The following is a 20,336-nucleotide window of genomic DNA, read 5'->3' as shown; positions in this document are numbered from 1 at the left end:
TGATTGGCTGAGGTCCCTGTTTGAGTTCAGATCTGTCCTATCATTGCTCACCCAGGGACTTGTTCTGTTGGGTTTATGTTACGGCCAGATTTATCTTGTCCAGCTATAGACAGGCTGTGCTGTGACACTCTCCTTCTGCGCTGTTTGAACGATGCCAGTCCAGTACTGAAGTACTGAACCACTTGAAGTCCACGGCTGGAAGCTGGGCTCGAGAATGCCCTAAGAGGTAGGGCAGATAATTCTACAGGGTGCTGTGGCTCCAGGAGATCCCTGTGGGTGCATTCATGCAAGGCACCAATGCAGTGAGTAGGTGCTGCAGCTCCTTCAGCTCAGCCTCAGTCACTGTTCCCTTTGCCCAGCCTTGCTTCTGCTCTGTTTATAAATTGACCACAATCTTGTGCCTTGCCCTTGTTTTATGGCCTTGATCTCAAGGCTGAATCCACTCTTGTCATCTCCACAATGTTCTTTCAGCTCATGTGCCTCACAAGGGAGAGGGCATTGCCAAGGCAGATCTGCCATCAGGCAAGGAGACTACAGAGAGTTTCTCTTACTACTAAACTGTAGGGCATTAAGAGTAATGGAAAGCAAGAGGAATCCAAATACAACTGTGAAAACTAAGATAACTGAAATATAGGCCAGAGAATGAATTTAGCTTCTGTTCTGAAAATTTTCGGGTTTTTTGTTTTTTTTTTTTTCCAGACCCCTGGCTACAGCTATGTGACTGTGTTTCTGGCAAAAAACAGAAGTAGCAATGCTGATATCAGTGTGAATCTGATGGAAGATCAGGCTCAGACTCAAGAGATTTATCCATCTGTTTTATCCAAAAATATGTAGTCATCATGATCTGAATGTATTTTTACCTATTCATGTACATTAAAATGCTGTTAAGTAAGAGAGATATGAAGTATTTTCACCAACCCTCATAGCACATCTGCTGGAAAGATCACCTTTCATCAGAAAGGAACGCTTTCTTTATGAGTGACAAAACTCCTCTGAAATCCTTATTTCCCAGGGATGTATTTTTCCATAGGAAAAAAAAATTACTTTTTCCCCGTGAGCTTTCCTAATAAGACCTTCATGTGGCTCCTTGACATTACCCTTCATTAGTGACTTGTCAGGCTTCTTGGGAGTAAAAATAAAGGGTCGTTTTCCTCTTTTAAATTTGCAAACAGAGGCGATCTAGAAAGTGGGTTTACAAATGCATGAGGAAACTGATGCTTCTCTCACTGCAACAGACCTTTGTGGTAAATGACAAATTTACACCAGTGCAAGTGATATGGAAAGGAATATCTGTAGTGCTTTTTGGATGAAGAAATAGTGCAAGAAATGGCAAGTGACACGAGAAGGGTCATTAAGGCAGATTTTGGGGTAGGAATTTACTCACACTTCTGCACTGTAGTGGATATTAACATTTACTTCATCTTGCTTTGCATTCAAGTATTAAGTATCCAAACGTGAGTGCATATTGCATGTAGCAGAACTAAGGGCTGATTTCAGAGTTTTCTGAATACAAGGAGAGCAGGGCTTCTTCTCTAACATAGATTTACTATCTGCCATTTGGCAAAAAACCTAACTTTCCACGTTTAGCACTCACAAAGTCCTGAATGGCCTCAATTCTCCTGGTGCCTAGAACTTTGTACCACACAGCCCTAAACCATGGTAACATGGTGTGCATAACTGAAGTGTATTTCACAAAAATACAGGTGGTTCTTGCACTGAAGGTCAGTAGTGGTCCCACATAGGCAGGAATGAGAAGACACTGCTGTAGAAGCTGCATGTGGAAACCATATCTGAATTGTACTCTGCTACAAAGCTGCTCCATAAAACTACTTTCAATAGCAATTGTCATCATTTGGTCTAAGCAGATCAAAACCTGACATGCAAGTCCATCTGTGCCAGTCAAAGCCCTCATGCTGCCCAACTTCTTAAATCTACTCTATTTTGCTTTATGTGTAGTTATTAGTACATAGGGCTACACCACTTAAATCTTTCTTAGTACATTTCCCCTGTAAGTCATCCTCGGCTTTATTTGTCCTGACTTTGTCTTGATTTTGGCTCTATTGTGATCTTTCCCTCCAAATTTAATATAAAGGAGTTCCTCACATTTATGGAACAAACACCTGCTGAAGTCCCTTGGGCATCTTGAATCCAGGAACAATAAAAAAGGCTTATCTTGAATGTAAGATTTGGTAAACTGATTTCTAGCAATAGGCAGAAGTGCATCATGATTCCAAATTGGGGTTTTCCCCAGAGTGAGCTCTGAATGTGAGGTGCCATGAGAGCGTGAGAACACTTACCTAATAAACAGAGATCCCAGTGACAGTTTCTCCACTGATTTTTTCACCTCATAAATATGTCACTTTAACTCTATACTTATTTTTAAGAATTTTTCCACCAATTCTGATGAGATGGAACTATCCTGGAAGTATTTAAAGACTGAGGTAGTATTCCATTTGTTCTTTCGCTTGAGATAAAAAATATTAATAAAAATAATCAGGTGCCATTTTAGGCTCAGATATATTGGACCATCATGTCCCATCTTCATTTTGTCCTGAAGAGACTGGTTCTGTGTTCAAGTGCTGCCATATGAGAGATCTGTTGGAGTTTGTCTCTGGGCTTTCAGAGCATAAATGCTTTGGAGAAACATCAAGCAGTGGAATGAAAAGACTGGGAGTCTATTTCAGACTCTATTGCAGATTTCCTCTGTTGCTCTATAGGCAAACATTTAGGTCCAGATTTTTAGAAGCCATCCATTAAGTATTTAACAAATTGATTCTGAAAGAGTGATGGTTTGTCCAACATCCAGCTGCTAATGTTGCACTCCCTCAGTTCATGGCTCCTATGGGATTCTGCAGCATGCCCTATAAATGCTGACTTTCTATACCAAATTAATATATTTTTAGTATTTTTTAAAATAAATGTTATCTTTTCTTCACATCATGATAATTTTAAACTTGATGCTGAACATGCATACATTATTCAAAGAAGGACAGTGATTACTGGAAGACTTCCAAATAGGAAGGGCTGAAAATGTTGGAACTGTTCAGTTTAGAGGAGAAAGGCTAATACAAGAAACAACAAAGAAGAAATAATAATTTAAAAAACTAATAGAAGAAATAAAGATTATTGGTGCTTTTCATTTCTTTATATTTCAAAAGGGCCAATTGATCATCTTCTAGCAATTGGCTGGATTGACTACCAGACTAAATGAACTTCTTGAATTCCACTGGGTAATTCCTAGAACAGACACGAAAATGTGATGTGTGATGCAGGCCAAACTGAGGTCCTACAAATGTGTTCTCAGTCATTACTCATTTTAAGGGAGTGCAATGCACTCTTAAAGATTTGTAAAGTGCTTGAGATTCTCTTATACAGGGCGTGAAAAATCATAAGTGTGTGCGAGACCATGTATGTCTGCACATGATTCTTTTAGAGGGTTTTAATTTATGAGCAGAGACTTTTGCACACAAATAAACACAACCATACATAGTTTCATGTCCTCCTGAATTAATCCATCTGGCCAGATCTCAGTGTCATGAACTGGATTCATTCATATTAAAAAAAAAGAGGAAAATAGAAGGATTAGTAAAGCAAAATGGAAAGTCCAAGTTAACATGAGGAAGCTGAAGGTGTCTGGAGCCAGTCAATAGAAAACATATTTTAGAGTGTCAGATTTTGTCCCAGTATCCCCCTAGCAGAACTCCTGACAGAGTTCTATCGTAGCAGTATCTGTGGGCTCTGTACCATGGGGAAGCTTGCACACAATAACAAATATTCCCCAGGCAGCTATCTTCTCTCTTCTTTGCCTTGTTTTCAGTACTAGTGCCACAGCAGCAGCAGTTATGATTATGTGTCATGTGGAATAATGGCTTGATCATGTCACATTTCTGTCATGCCTTGACATTGGCTTCAAAAGCAGTGATTTTCTATCCTAAGTTGAAGTTATAAAATTAGGTGACTCCCACGGGAATAAGTATGATAAATAGAGGATATTGATTAAAAAAAAAAAAAAAAAAAAAAAAAACAACAACAAAAAAAAAAAAAAACAGAGAAGGTAAAGTTCCTTAAATATTGATAGCTTGGGAGTTCAGCCCTATGGTTAAAGAGCACTTGACAAAAGTGTTTCTATGCTTAAAACAAGCTTTTAGTAAATGAGGCAGTATTTCATCAGGGTTTATTTATCATCATATTCAGTATGATCAAGTTTAGTAAAGGAGATAAATAGAGTCTAATTGTTCAAATACCAACCAGCTGGTACACAGGCAGCCTTTTCATTGCTGCTTAAACAGCAAAATTGTGACTCCTTTTACTCACAGAAAGTCAGAGTTGCTCACAGAAATGGCTGTGGTCACAAAAGCCATCTTACTCACTGCTTGCCAAGGGAACTCATCCCAGCCCCCAGGAGTTTTCAGTGCCTGTGCTGTCGTTGCCAGCAAGCTGTAGAAAAGAATCAAAAGGAAGATGTGTGACTAGAAATTGAGAATGGACTAAAAACTCCTCAAAAAGCAGCTGCTGAAGACCAAACCTGACATCAGATGGTTGCAGACGTGAAAGCTGTCTCACCCTAGTTTTGTCAAAGCTTTTCTCTTACAAGAAATAAATGCACATATTCAAGCAATACAGAGTTGCAAAGGGAGGGCTGTACCTTACTCAGAAACTCATATAATTTCTTCTGTGTCCTTTCCCTTACCTTTCCCCCAGATTTAATAAAGCCCCTGCCTCCTGAGCACAGTGAAATTTGACTTTGCTGATCCTGATTTTAATTCCTCCATCTTCAACCCCCTCATTAGATAGCAGTTAGATTCCTGCTGACTTCAGCAGTACAGAATGAGGCCTTCAGTGATGCCTTCTTAAAAGCCATTTTTGATATGGACTCATCTGTTAACCTCTTCTTCCTCCTTCTAGTGGCTATTACTGAAACAGAGATTAAATATAAGGACAAGACCTTGAAAAGAGACATGGTATTCTTGGATTCACTTGCTGGTACATAAAAACTTGAGAGTTTGGGACTGCTGTCCAGGTATACAAACCACCTGCCAAGGTCTGAGTGGACTTTATCAGTTAGATGGCTCAGTTCTCTGCTTGTGCCTGACTAGTCCAAAGGGCTTTTCTCTAGTCCAGATCAGGATCTGCAATCATTTATAGAACTGCTCAGGAAATTAAATTTCTTTTTCTCTGAAAAATGCATACTTTTTTTATTTCAGCAAAATCAGCCCCAGTCAGAGACCAGAAAAAGCAGCCTACCAAGTCCTGCTGTTTCCATTAGTGAAAACAAAACAAAAACCTCTAAAAAACCAAAACCATATTTAATTTGCTAGCAAACTCAAGTACTGTTCCTAAGACTGAGTTTGTTTGTTTTAAAGTTTATCATTGTTAAAAATTTTTATCCAGCCTTTAATGAACAGGGCGCTGAACCTGCTATTGTTGAAGGCAACAGTAGATCTCACACAAGATCAGTTCTTAAGTGATCAAAATGTGGATTTCCTCAGACTATCTCTTGTGTAGGAATGATCTACATAAAGTTACTGAAAAAAAAATAAATAAAATGGAGAGACCATAAAAAAGACATTGAATAGCAGGCAGCAGATTTTCTCAGCATAGACATCTGTAAATCAACAGAGTTCCAGTTTAAACAAAGCTTGTCAGGAGGAGTCTCTCCTGTTACATACTCTTTTTTGGCCTCAAACAGTACAGATAAAGATGCAATACCTATTTCTTTCCACAGCACCTAGGACAAACAGTGCTGACCTTCCTCAGCATTTTCATGCATCAGTATTGACCTGTTCCTCTGAAACCACTAATCCTTGACTACTTCTGAATGACATAGAATATTAAAAGAGATTTCCTCCTGAGCCCAGTAAAGAGCTTGAAATCCTTCCAACTCTGCTAGCCTGCTAATCCTTAAATTATATATGTTTTTTTAATCTGGTCTAAGTGGGTGTCTCTGCTTTTAGTCACTGACAGACATGCTTTCATTTTGGTCACTGTTATCCTGGAATTTCTTTAGCTGTACAGTGAAGGGTAAGATACCTCTCTATGCTCATTGTGTGGCTACCCAAAGACTGACTTTGATTTTTTTGAAATGGATGCTTAGAAGCAGTCCTGAGGCTGCACAAAAAGGCTTTCCAGAGATTTAGGCTTCAAATAACAATTCTTTGAATCTTCTAGAACATATCCATCCTGGAACTTTATTTAGGCTCAAATTTAGTGTCTGGATTTCACAAGCTTAGTGATCTACCTGTGGCTTTCAGGACTAGTACTGGGAGCCTGCAGAAATCTAATCTTAGCCAGAAGTTTGCACTATTTTTCAGCACACAACTCTTCCTTCTTCTCTCAGAAGTTTTCCAAATTGCATGTATCACATTTCATTAGAGATTCCTCTCAAGTTTTGGGTAGCGCTTTTTTTTTTTTTTTTTTTTTTTTTTTTTTTTTTTTTTGGTGTTGGTGTTGGTGTTGGTGTTGGTGTTGTTGGTTTTGCTTGTTTTTGGCTTTGGCCAGCTCTGTCAAGAGATTTCATAAGGTAACTTCATTAAACTTAAGGAAGTTACCACACTGACAGTTTGCAGTATGTTGTGAAAGGTGTAGTGACTTGGAAAGTCTGACTCGTTGTCAAAATGAAATGTGCTAGTGCTGTTTGTAAAAACCTACTGGCCCCACAGGGAAAACAATGAAAATACTCAGCAAAGACACAAGCCTGCCTTTGTATTTTGTGTTTTCTGTTTCTCCTCTTCTATCTTTTTGCTGTGGAGGCCCTCTGATAGAAAATTAAAGTTTTAGGGTTTTTATTTCCTTGGTAGAGCAGGGCACAGAACTTGTCTCAGTAGCAAAACAGCCAAAACATGTGAGCATAACTGCTCAAAGTAGTTAAGCTTCTCTCATTTGCAAAGCAATCTGTGGTGTCTAAAGGAGTTGTGTTGCATGGCAGCCTTCTTTGCAGGGTCCAAATGCTGCTCCATGCACTGACTCACACCAGGGCCTTCATGTGCTCCTAGAGATTCCCAAGATGTCTGGAACTGAGGAACATCTGTGCTAGAGCAAGTTCCTCCAGGACCTAGTCTGTGAAAATGTTTCCCGTCAATAGACCTGTTGTAAGGGGTTTCTTACATCAGACACTTAACGTACGAGTGTTCATACTTGTTCCTACATCTAAGCATATTGCACAGGAATTAAAATCACCTTTTGTAAGACAGAGAAACTATCAAGGAAAAGAGGGAGTGTAATCATCTTGCTTTCCCTGTGTCCATCCCCACCACTGTGGAACAGGAGTGTTTGCTGGTGAATTGTCAGCCCTTCCATGCTCCTGAAGCCAAGATAAAATGCATTTTTCCTTAAGCGCTTGCCTTTTTCTGTAGGTGATTCCCTGAATCTGAACAATGCACATGGCTTTGCATGGGACTGAGCTCTACCTGAGTGTGCTTACAAGGTACAGACTATACCAAGCTCCACGAGTTCCTGAAGAAGGCAGATACTCCCTCTTCCAGTTTCGTGATCGATTTACCCATAAGAAATCCCTGGTGTTGATCTTTGTGGGAAGTGCTGTAGGAGGGACCATACATAGTTCTTCAGAGGACAATACTTCACCTTGGCTTGTACCTTAAACCTTTTAGAACAAGCTGAGACATCCTGCAGCCAAAGAAAGGAGACAGTGCTACAAAAGCAGCAGCTTGGTTCTCCTTCCTTTCAGTCACACTGTTATCTTGCAAGAAGACTGATTAATGCCTTCAAAGACCTCAGTGAAGGTAATGATAAAGTATTCTTTTTTTCTTAACTAAACCAGAATTTCTCTTCTCTGTTTCTAAGTGTACAAGGTACATTGGAATGTCAGACTGCATTTTGAGGAGAGAAAAACCTTCCTCACTGCAGTAGCTGGTCAGGTTGGACCCTGACAAAGAGGAGCTTGCTCACTTGACTTTTCTTTCTAAAAAGTTGCCATTATTTTCCCTAACCCATATTAGAAAGTTCCTCAAGATTGTTTATGCCCAGCCTCAGCCACTCTTGTGGCAGCTTTCTGGTGGTGGGGATGTGCTGGTTGTACCCACTGGACCGTAGACCTGAACTACTCGTCCTTGCACTTTAGCCCAAATGCACCTCTGAGGGATGAACCACTATTAAAAATGAGTCTGTGCTGACTCCTGAAAGGAAGATTAACAGGTAGAAGTTCAAGATGACTGTCTGGAAACGCTTTCCCTGCCCTGCCATTACCAGACAAATAGCAGCACAAAATCTTCAGTGATAAGGCAGTGTGTTCTGTGAAGCAGGAAGCATAAATTACACAAACATAACAGTGGACCTTTAAAAGCCAGTATTGTGAAAGACAATTGCTGACTTCAAAACACATTCTCCTTTGAATTTTTCCTCATCTCTTCAAATTGTACTCATTGTTCTTAAGAAACCCAAAGAAGCAACCCCAATGAAGTTGCATCAGATGACATTAAAAACAGCAGGAAGTCAAAGCCAAATAAGCCTGTTAGAAATGAGTTTGTTCTTTTTTTCTTTTTCACTGAGGAGCCAGTTATCCTCTACTGATAAAGCAAGAGGGACTGTTGATAAAGCATCTGGGTGAAGACAGTAGTTTTCTTTCTGTTGCTACCCTGCTGCAGCTCTGACTTTAAATGCAGCAGGTGCACATGTCAGCATGGTGTCCTCCCTTTACCCCGAAGGAAACCATAAAGGAAATTTAGGTGGGGGTGGATGATACAGCTGTCTGTCACTTGCTGCTAATCCACTAGAGGCCATTGTGACACAGAGTAAAGGGTGCTTGGCGGAGCATTGCACTCCAGTGCTGCACAGGCTGTCCTCTTTGCTCAGCTCAGTGATGAGCAGAGGAGTTTATTTAGTGGCTATTCAAGGAGCAGTAGAGTGGAGAAGTGATTCCTCTGGATGCTGGGAAATTTCCTGTGTATTTTGGAGGAAATTTTACTGGGCAAGAGCATTGACTTGTGCATGCAGTTCATGTTTCAGCAACATGGAGTGTATCTATCTTACTGTGGTGTTTTGGACACAATGTGCAGTGCTGGATAGTTATTTGAAATCTAGAATTTTTCCTGACAATTTCTTTTTTATTTACAATGTTTTTTTAAAAAGTGGCTGCCTAAGGATTGTTGAGGAAATACTGTGATGGTAGTTAGAAGTCAACTAGTTTACATTCTCTCACTCATCTGTGAAAACTGGTGAAGAAAAAGGTGACTTTTGAAGAAAGTGTTTCTGCTGGGATGGATGGTGAGCTGTCAGAAAATTTAAATTTGCTAGTGATGCAAAGAGAATCCTGGCAATTTGAGAAGGGGAAAAAAGGAGTAAAATCAGGACAAATACAGCTGTCAGTAGGATAAGACAATAGTCAGAGAGGAAGAAAAAGGGATATCCACGGGGGCAAGGCTTCTTCCCATATAAGCCTGTACATCAGAGAGCAGACGAATGATGATCTCTAACAACTCCTAGGCCAACTGTCAGAATTAAGACCTGATGCATTTTGTCATTTCTATTTATCCCTGCAGCTACCTGAAGACACAGAAACAGCATTGGAATGTTTTGTCAGTCAACCAACTCTTGTCCTCCATTGAAGAGGAGTAATGGCAGATTGGCTAATTAACATTAGTGAGATGATTCTTCAGCTCTTTTCTGCTATGTATTATACACTACAAAACACACACAAGACTTTTTTTAAACTAAATACATATATGAAGATATTATTTTAGAAATCAGTATAGAAAGCTTTAACAGCTGCATTTAAAAAAATACCAGAAGGAGAGAGGCAGTGCAGTGTCATTGTGGCAGACAGAATGTTTCTTGTGGTTGCAATATCATAACCTTTCTTGTGCTGGGATTTAGGGCGCAGCAAGCCTAATGAGCCTTTCTCTGATCTTCCTGAGAGTGGCATAACTCAGGAACAGTTCCACTGTAGTCAACAAACCTGATAATCATGTAAATTGATGTATGTGGATGTAGGCTCAGGCTCCCAGTCTCAGGGGGTACATGGAGATTGCCTTTCTTACCTCTTCTACTTGAAGTACCTGGAAACACATTCCTGTGTGGAAAATACATCTCTAGAAAACTGGATAGCCCCTTGGATGTCTGAAGGGACTGATCCCACTTGTTTTTAAGGCACTGGCTGCTCGCTGTATGAGGCTGTTGGGAAACCTGGTCAGAGAGTGGCTGTCAACATCAAGTTGAAAATTAAGGAGGGCACAGAAAACTGAATTGTTACTCAAAAATTAATTTTTTTTATTTATAGAAGTTTGCACATGTGCGTTTTCAGACAAGAATATTCCAAGGAGTATGAGAGAGAAAGAGAGAGCAAAAAAGGAATGCTTGCTAGATAGGCAGAAATTTTAAAAATAGAAATACATTAATTTAATGAATAAAGCATTGAGTGTGCACTGTAGGCCCTGTGTTTTTAGAGATTTACAAAGCTAATATAATATGAATCCAGCCATATAATCCTGTGTTCAAAAATGTGAAATAATAATAACAATGTAACCTCATCCTCTGTATTTCCTCATTTCCTCAGGGCCACAGTTTCAAAAGGACTTAAAAAACATAGCAACAACACATTCCAACACTTCCCTCTGATTATGGGAAAGCACCCTGCCCTCCAAGCCTAGGTAAGTGTTGACGTGCTCAATACCTCCAGCCTTTTCCTCCACAAGCTGTCAGAGGAATGGGTCACATGTGTGTGCCACAGGGGTCAGGTCTTTATTTCAGCTTTTGGGTCTGCTCCAGCAAGCATTGAGAATCAGGCTTGGCCTTTGTTATCTGAAGAGGTTCCATAGGTTTCCACTGAAATACTGTGGGGTACTTAGCACTGCTACCAATAAGGTGTGGGGAACTGAATTCCTCTGCAAATTTGGATATTAACCTGCCTACACAAGAGTGCATTTCCTTTTAGACTCAAAGGCAGAGCCCCAAGTAGGTCTTTTAAGTGACCTGTGAGGCCCTCATGCTGTGATAACAGCCCCCTACCTTCTCCAGGCAGATCTCTGTATCTGCATGGCAGCCTTGGGCTCTCTCTGGGATTACGGATGACTTCAGGGATCTATCAGCATGGAGCTTGATGGAAGATGGATGGCTCAGAGAAAAGTGAGGGGAGAGTCAGACTTTGTTGGAAGTGTTTAGCAGCTTCTCTTGGGAAAGCTAGAAAAAGCCCAAATAACTGACAGGAGCAGGAGCAGGCACGGTCAGACCTCTAGTGCAAACTCTGACTGGACTTGAAGGGTCCTGTGAACTTCAGTGAATCATAACAAAAATGTTGTCTTTCAGTAATGATCATAAGCAACTCTGCTTGTGGTGATTATTTTATGCATTATTCTTAGATAAATTTATGGGTTGTTTGGGTTTGGGGTTGTTTTTTTGTTTGTTTGTTTGTTTGTTTGTTTTGCTTTTTTGTTTTGTTTTTTGTTTTGGTTTGGGTTTTTTTTTGTTTGTTTTGTTTTGTGGGTTTTTTTTGTTTTTTTTTTTGTTTGTTTGTTTTGTGGGTTTTTTTGTTTTGTTTTGGTGTTGTTTTTGGTTTTGTTTTTGGTTTTTTTTGGTTGTTTTTTTTTTGTGACCCTGAGTAAACTGAGGCATTAAGAAGTGTTTGGCAGCTGATTTTGTGCAGATCTGAATCTATAATCTAACAATCCTGATCACTAACTACACAGCTGCTTCACAGTGCATCCAGAGGAAAAAAAAAAAAAATCTTTATTTAAGCAATGTAAACTAAACCATGTTTATTGCTTTGGTGGTTTGCTTTGTTTGAAGAGATTTGGATCTGCTTTTCTCTTGTCTTTGAGTCTTCTAGGGCAGAATCAACTTCTTTCCAATGCCGCCTTGTTCTTGAGGACTTCTGGAAATTGATTTAATTGGATCCATTCCTTGATTTTCAAAATTGAGGGATGCAAAATTATTTTGAACTGTTGTTTCATTAACTAATTTCCCTAATCCTCTGAGGGATTTGGTTGTGCTTATGATTTTGTAATAAATACTTAAAATACTACTCTCAAACAGTCCCTTCCCAGCTAGGATAAAGCCACACCATCACCGCCACCACCACATTTTGGTGACTTCAGCAGCACATGTTATGACAGAAATGCTTCAGCCCTGAGAGTAGCCACTTCCCTATTTTTTTAATTGTCTCTTTGTGACAAGAATGTTTGCCTTTCTTCTTTTTTTATACACATGAAACAAAGTTCTCCATTACATTGTGCTTCAAATTTGCACTTTCCAGTGCCTGGAAAAGACTTCTTTTCAGCCCACACTGTAGCCTTCTGGAGCAAAGCTTTTTGTACACAGTGAGGAGTGTATCATGCTTTGGCCATAACTGGAATGTGCACAGCTTTGTGAAGTTTCTCAGAATGACTCAAAGAGTGGAAGCAAATAAAAAACCACAGAGACATTTGTATCTTCAATGTGCTTCAAGTAACTGCATTATTACCACAGCACCTCTGAGGCTTCCCATTTTTGCAGATTGCACATTGTCACCACTTCCTAAATAGCTGTGTTTATTTATTGAAACTCAAGAGTTTTATTTAACAGCTCATGTAAAAAGCACTTCTCCTTATCCATGTCATTTATCTCCAAACTTTGGTGCCCACAGCAACCCACCATAGTCCTTATTAGACACGCATTGCAAGCAACCTCATTCTTAAAGGAAACCAGATGAACCATTTGTGAAATTCATACTTTTAATTTCTTTGGTTGCCTGGCTTTGAAATTAGGACCCAACTCATGAGCACAGTTTAAATGTCAGGTGATACGAGACTCTCAGGCTGTGGCAGGGACTGCAATCAGAACTTTCATATAATTATAAATCAAGCATAAGCTTGAGTGAAATGCTGGATTTGAGGTTTTGTTGCCCACAACTGACACACATGGAATTGAGGTGCGATTGTTGTAGGAATGCAAATTATGTGGTCATGTGGCACTGGAAGGGGGAAGTTAAGGGCATAATTCCCATCAATCTTTCCCAGGATCCCAGCACTGGCACTTCGATTTGGAAATGCTATTGTAGACATTGTTGTGCACTCAGACATTTAAACCTAGAGTCAGTGAAGGGAAGTGTTTCAGGAGAAGTTGGGAGCTAGTTGGAATTTTGACATGAGAAAGACCCAAGATCTCTTTCCTTACAGAAGGAGATGTGTTAATATTATTTTTTGTCATTGACAGACCACACACTTGCTGCCATTGTCTCGAATGCCATGTAGCTGGTGTTGGAGGCAGTGAGCCAGATACTCAGCAGGCTGGGTCCAGGGGACTCACGACAGGAGCTGAAAATCTGCCTTAGGTGGCTGATGGCTGCTGTGTCAGAGAGCCACAGTGCTTCTGGTATGAGCAATAAATAGCAGTGAGTTGGGGAAGTGGCACATTTTAGGTTTTAATTTTGCAGGTTGAAGCCTCTGCCAAGACTACAGTGTCAGCCAAAACCACAGAATTTCAAAATGTGTCTTAACAGCAAATTGAAAAATCAGTATGCCTTTCTCATTTTCCTCTAGCATGACAGAAAATGCATTAATCAATAGGCGTCTTTCTGTCCATTTTATGGAGCAGTGTATAAGATCCTGATGGGCAAAACTAAACAGAGGGGAAATGAGGAATCTACTCTCCTGCAGAAGGCGTCTCTCTGATAGGAGATCCGTGCCCTGTAAATAGATAAAGAACTGCAGACTTGCACTTCAAACCCCAGCAGAAATGCATGTTAAGGACTATCTACTTGAGTTTATTGCTGCATGGGAGATTGAGTAAGTAAATACTGAACTGTAAACCTCTGTCTATTTACAAAAGGGTACAACAACAAATAAAAACATAATAAATAGTGAGAGATTGGATTGACAGCACTGCAGAAATCTTGGTTGGTAGCTATACTTAGATGGCCAAGGAGCTAAGGGTGCTTCTGTAACAAAATTGTGCTCAAGGAAACATTGGCAGATTGAAGGGAAATGATAAAGAGTATAAATTATTTACACAATTTTATTAAGCTACTTGTAATGGTGGTTTATAATGAAAATAGGTGGCCACATTTAATCTCTATATGAGCGCAGGTCCATAGATCTGGCTTAAAAGTTAAAAATAATTTATCTGAAGATAAATTACAATGTTTAAATTATTTGTTATTTGCATGGATTAATGTTAATTCACATATACACACTTTCTTGCACTTTTCACACATTCTACAATGGAAATTTTGCAGACAAAACCAAAAATACAGTCTCTGAGTCAGGCTGCTTCTACCACTGTGTTACTGAAATTTCTAATCATCATCTCATGACAATAGTTTCAAGGGATTTATGAAAAAGTAGCAGAGAATACACTTCTCTGTAATTTACTATTTCCTGTAATTCATCATACCATTTTTTTCCCAAATTGCTTTGACTTTTTTTTCAGGAGTATCATGTATCACAGTCCAACTACTAGTGACCCTTTTCCAGCTGATATTCTTCTGCCTTTGTGCATTGTTTATTACTGTTTCACTGCAAAGGCAATTAGAAAAGGTAAAGCAAGAAACAACATGGCTGGGTAGGAAAGTTGACTGGAAGGCTCCCTCTCTGGAGCTTTGTTTGGTTTACCCAAAATCCCAAAGATTTACTTAAGAACTTGGGGTGTCATGGAACCGGTAAGTGAAATTCTATGGTACGGGCTGCACAGAAAGTCAGACTAGATAATCTGCTCATCCTTTCTGCTTTTATGACTCCTCAAATCTACTTCAAATCTTTTGAGACCACTGGCAAATGTTAAGCATAGCCCCACCAAGTACATTTGGAATGGATTCACCTTTAAAAAAGCATAAGCAATGATTTTAAAGCAAAGCAAATATAAAGATGGCAACATCAAGAATAAATGCAAAGTAACAATATGAAGGCTGGCTAAGGTAGGAGTCTGCATTAACTGCTTCACCTTCAAAGCTGATGAATTCCACAAGCTCTCACTTTTTTTGATGATTTGTTTAGTAGAAGATGAGAAATTAGGGGATATTTTCAGGGGGAGGGGGTGTTGCTACACATAAATAAAAAAACAAGCCACAATTTTATGAGGACAGAAATTACCATCTACAGAGGACAATATGAACATATTGAAGACAGTGTTCCAGGGTTTTTGGATTACCACCCATGGGTTTTGACATGTAATGTTAGTACCATTGCAACTAGGCCACTTGAACACACAAATGAGGAAATACAGGATGCAATGTTTATCACATCTTTTTCAAATCTACTCTTTCCCTACATATTTATGTGCATTTGGAAGCATTCAGCATTTACAGCAGTTATGTGAGGAATGACTGCACTCTCAGTAATCTTCCTATTGTGGCAGAAGATGATAAAATAATTAATGAGCTAGCTGGGAGCTGGAAATTTCACATTCAGTTTCCAGCACTGACACAATCTTCCTGTATGACCCTGGGTAAGTCACGCAATCTCTCTGTCACCCAGTTCCTCATCTGTGCTTTGACTACGTGAAAAAAATTCTGTTTATCTCTCTGAAAAAGCATCTCTGCTCTCACACCTGCCAAGTGTATCCCAATCCACAGCACACTTATAAATGTCTCTTTGCGAGTTGCACAGCACCAGTCAGTCTGAGTAACCAGAACTCGCTCACCCAAAGTTTTTTAGCAATTTGCAATTACAACGAAGAACTGGTTTGGTTCTGAGCTACCACTCCATGAGCTCATGTCCCCCCTGGTGGGTGGTAACAACTTGATGAAAGTGTTACCAAGTGTATTTCTAGTTTTGTGAAAAGAAATTTACTCTAAACTGGAGCAGTTCTAGGAAATGGGAAGTGCTGTCAGTCATGTAGTAATTACACAGTTTGTCAGAGATAAGTGCAGGAGACCAACAGTGCAGTGCACAGCACACTGCTGGGTGGAACCAATATGTTGGAGCTGTGCCACAAAAGGTCTTCCCTTTCAAATGGTCTTCTCTTTGCCCATATTAAAATGTAGATAATAAACCAAACAGCTGGAGGAGCAATTTAAGTCTTCCTAGGAGTCACACCTTTCTACCAATCATTCTGAGGAACAGCTGGAATGGAAATAAAAATACAAGAGGCCTCAAGTGAAGAGGCTGCTTGGAGGTACTAACATGACATCTGAGAAAGGGAGACTCTCCGTTTTTGTCAGTTTTCCTTTTATGTGTTGGCTCAACACCTCGGCAATAGTAGGGCAACAAGTAGATGCATGGAACATCCCTTCATGGAAAACCATGAAATGGGAATCAACAGCACACCACTGCATTTCAAGGGCTGCTCAAACCTTTTTCTGTACTAAAAGGCAAGAACTGATTTTTCTCTTTTTTCACCTCTTCACAGATACCCAAGTTCTCTTGTTGGAAACTGGCTTTTCTCCAGGATTATGTGATCCATGTACAGTGAACATTTTTTCTTTAATTTTTTTGTCTAATTTGTGGGATTGCCTGAAGGCTGTTCCCAGCTTCATCACAATTCTTTTGTGTTTTGTTTGTTCTCTAAATTGACTGGAAATGTCCACAGTTTTTCCTGCAATGCTGAGCTGTGACCAGTCACATGGAGGGAGTGAGGAGTTGATCCTGCAAGGCAAAGTTATTGGAACTTGAGGGTATGTTGGAGATTTTTTTCCTTCACTGATATGACCTCCCAGAGCTGTAGGATGACTGGCTCTGTGGCATTAATCTAGTTGCTTAGTCTTTATCTTCACCCCATGACCTAAGCCTGCTGATGTACACAGCCGTCTCAGAAGACCAGTGATATCTACTTAAATGTTTAAATGAATTTAACATTTGAACCTATATTTATTTTCAACATATGTTAAAATGTTTTTTTCAAAAATAACTTATGATAACATAATTGTCTTTATCTTTCTTTTTGTTGCCTTATCTCCTCGTTACCATCATTAATGACTTCTCATTATTGATAATGAGAGTTATATGAGTGACTGAATTTCAAAAGGATTCTTTTCACATGCAACCCCTCTGTTTGTATTGTCCTCCTTTTGTCCAGAGATACCCACAACAGTTCTGGTATTCCTTTTGCTTTCAAGTTTTCCCTATCCATAAGGGAGCCTTATCCACCTCTTGGTGCAATGGGCTATGTTTGCAGCACATCTTTATATGTCTAGCCAGATTCCTAGGAGAGTCTCTAGCACAGAGAGATTTCCTGGGAGCAATATTTTATTTCAGAAGGGCATGTTCTACCTAGAGAGACAAATCTGACTTATTACACTGGCAGATAATGGTCTGCACCCCTAAATGGCCTGTGAAGGCCTTGAAGAGGCATCTTGCTAACTCTGAAGAGCAGTTGTTATTCTGTCTGCATGTGAGAGCTCCAAAATAAAAATACCAGACATATGCTTTTTCAATGTCCTTGGAACTTCAAGGGGTAAACGCGTTCATTTCCTTTCATTTTGCATCCATCTGATTGCTTTTAAACATAGTGAGGATCAAATCTTTCCAACACTGATACCTATGGCAAGCCTCCCTCTGACTTCCACGAGACGGGAATTTGGCTCTCCAGAATGAGTGTCTGGGGAGGATGCATTGAAATAAATGGTGATTGTCAAAGCACATTGGAATTTAGAGCACATTTGTTGCAAAGATAGAAGCTCGCTGGGGTATCTGATTGTCAGAGTCAATTTTATTTTCCTTACTGCACATATGCACATATTTGAACCTTGTCATGCTGCAAAGGGAAATACCTCATTAGATTTCACTAGGTTTCTTCAGAGTTGTTTATACACTACAGTCAATAAAGATATTTTTTGTTTAATAAATGAAATACTGGAAAGGCCTGTTCTATCAGGAAATCGAAGGAAGTGCATTTATCCCTGGTAAAGATGAAGCTCTATTTTATAGGGTGCAGAAAGCCTGCAATGTGTATTATTTTTCAAATAGTTGAAAGATTTATAGTGGTAAATGGTTTCTTTAAATGATTTCTTTTTCAGTCTCTTGATCATATTAACTGCAACAAAGCAAATGTTACAAATAAAAACAAGAGTAAACCAAGAGCATGTCTACATTCTGTATTTTCAATTATGATTTTAACAGAAATGAATCACTTGTCCTTTTTTCATTTGGAAACAGTTTTACTTCCCTTTTCCCCACTGGACATATAATTTTGATTTATAAACACAGCAATCTGGAGCAAAGGGAAGTTTTAAGCACTGTACATATTCCTGCTGAGGCCTAGAATTATTTTGCTTAGAATTTTTATCTTCCTTCTTTATATTTTCAGGTCAATTTTAGCTTTCCACTTTAGAGCTGAAAAACACAGTTGCAGCTGACATTATTTGCCCATTTCAAATTCACACAGGCCTAAGGTTACATCTTGCATGCAAGGCCCCATTTTATAAACATGGTGACGGGTTCTTCCAGTCAAAATGTGCTTTTAACTGGGATAAACCTGTCTCCCCATGTTAAGACTTATAAATCTTCTCCACAGGGCTATTTACAATCCAGCTACTGCATGCTTACTTTATTGACTCTGAATGAATAAATCAGTTTTCCACATCACCCCATTCTCTTTGCCGATGTTTTGATTTGGTGTCTTTCCAAAAGTCTCTGATCATAGACACATGATTATAAAACCATCTCTCGCACTGAAAACTATTTAAGGAACAAGCGTTGGAATTAACTTCTTTTAGATATTGTTTTACACTGCACATTTGAACTTGGGGATATACATTTTTCACAGGGCTCATTTCTGCTGGGCAGAACACTCTGATAAGACTGCAGAAGCCAAGAAATTAGACGAAGTTTTTCTTTTTTCATCATTCACTGCTTGGCTGGAGCTTCCACAACACACAATCTGTGTCTTTAACTCAAGCTGGGGCTCCTTGAGTGGATGCAGGTGTCTCTGCCCTTTAAAGATTTTTAAAACCTTTAAAAGAGTTTCATAGGTTTGTTTTGATAAAATTGGGATTTTTTTTTTTTTTCTGCTGCACTGCTCAAGTGGAATTCTGCTGAACTATGAGAGAGAAAAGGATTTGCCATCAGAGATTTACAGTAAAGGGTTTTTTTTTTTTTCCATCTAGGAAATCTAGGAAGGTATTTTTATTCACAACTTAGGCTTGAAATTTGAAAACCCTTCGTATAAAGGCTGTGGAAGATCCCTAGGAAAACACTTTGCATACTAAGATGAGAGACTGGCTTGTGTCTCAGCAATAATATCTGTCATTTTCTCCCCATAACTCTAAGAAGAAAGGGATTGACATGAGCATTTCTAGATTTCCATTACAATCTAATCCTTTTTTTGAATCCTAGGTGGAATTAAAAACTAGAGGGAGCCTGCAGAGCACAAGCAGCATCTAGTGATGGAAATAACATGAAGACCAGCCTGGCAAAGCATTTAATTTCACAGGAAAAGAGCCCCTGAGACTGGAGCATGGAGGAGTTCAAACCCCATGTAAAGCCTCTGCTTATTTTCAAAGACAAAATCCAAATCTTAGCCTACAGCTCATCCAGAGGTGAAAGGCCACCGCAGGGTGACGTTTGACAATTCCCCTCATAGAACAGGCACAGCATGGTTTGCAAATTTTGCCTTTTATAAGGATGTTGTAATCAGAAAAGGACAAATGTCCTTTTCGTTTGAGAGAATGGTAGATAGCTGAACGGAACGTGAGATGTGCAGACTCCTGCAGATGAGCTGTCTTGGAAGGTCTTGTTGTCACTACTCTTGATGTCTCAAAGATCTGTGATATCAATGTTGTCTATTCCAAGCAATGTGTCTTTTTGTTTATACTCAGCTAAGGCATCTAAAAAGTTTGCACGGAACTTCCTGAAACCAATTTTCTATATTTTACTCTCTAGGCTAGAGAAGCACCATGCTTGCCCACATTATTCTTCAGAGAATACAACTAAACTCTGAACCCACCACCACAAAATTCTTTCAAGAGAATCTGATTTTTTTCTTGCACCAACAAATGTAGCTTAATTACATTAAGCCCTTCATAACATGCTTGGAAAAGAAATCAGTGTCTGTATCACTCACTGAAAGCCCAGACAATATCTCTTAGTACATGGCCTGTGCACATCTCAGTGGTAGCACCCAAGATGTCAGGGAATTGCATTGAATTCACCTTTAAATTTCAAGTGAAGTCACCTAAAGATAAAACAAAACTTACTCAAGCTAGACTTCCTGCATTTGTGTTTCTCTGCTCATCTTTTACTGGAATAAAACACAGAGGAGAGATTCTGTGGGGGTCTTGTGCTGATGAGCCTCTCAGGGGCACCCTTGCTGAGGGTTATGTCTTCCCTCTGTGGTTTGACTGACACTCATCTAACTCTAACCCTTTCCTGAACTGCCTCAGAGAGGAGCACAGTTGCACTACAGTCTCACCATGTAATTTGGTGGTGGTTTATTCAAAAGAGAAGTGAGGACAAATTCACTCACTTAAGATCTCA

The 20,336-nt window shown here is 39.5% G+C and overlaps 1 long non-coding RNA gene across 3 annotated transcripts in view; it reads left to right on the top strand.

The window, feature by feature from the left end:
• LOC310907812 overlaps positions 1–19,597 on the top strand; it is a 111,866-nt gene extending 92,269 nt beyond the window's left edge. For all 3 annotated transcript variants that reach the window (XR_014589729.1, XR_014589730.1, XR_014589731.1), the window contains 4 exons: positions 10,508–10,601; positions 16,273–16,326; positions 16,453–16,537; positions 19,197–19,597. This is a non-coding gene — a long non-coding RNA (uncharacterized lncRNA). The remainder of the gene's footprint in view (positions 1–10,507; positions 10,602–16,272; positions 16,327–16,452; positions 16,538–19,196) is intronic.
• Positions 19,598–20,336: the final 739 nt, after the last annotated feature.

Source organism: Zosterops lateralis (genome assembly GCF_965231275.1).
Source record: "Zosterops lateralis genome assembly, chromosome: 3".
Lineage (NCBI taxonomy): Eukaryota > Metazoa > Chordata > Aves > Passeriformes > Zosteropidae > Zosterops > Zosterops lateralis.
Note: the sequence above shows the minus strand (reverse complement) of the source record. Positions and strands in the feature narration are given on the sequence as shown.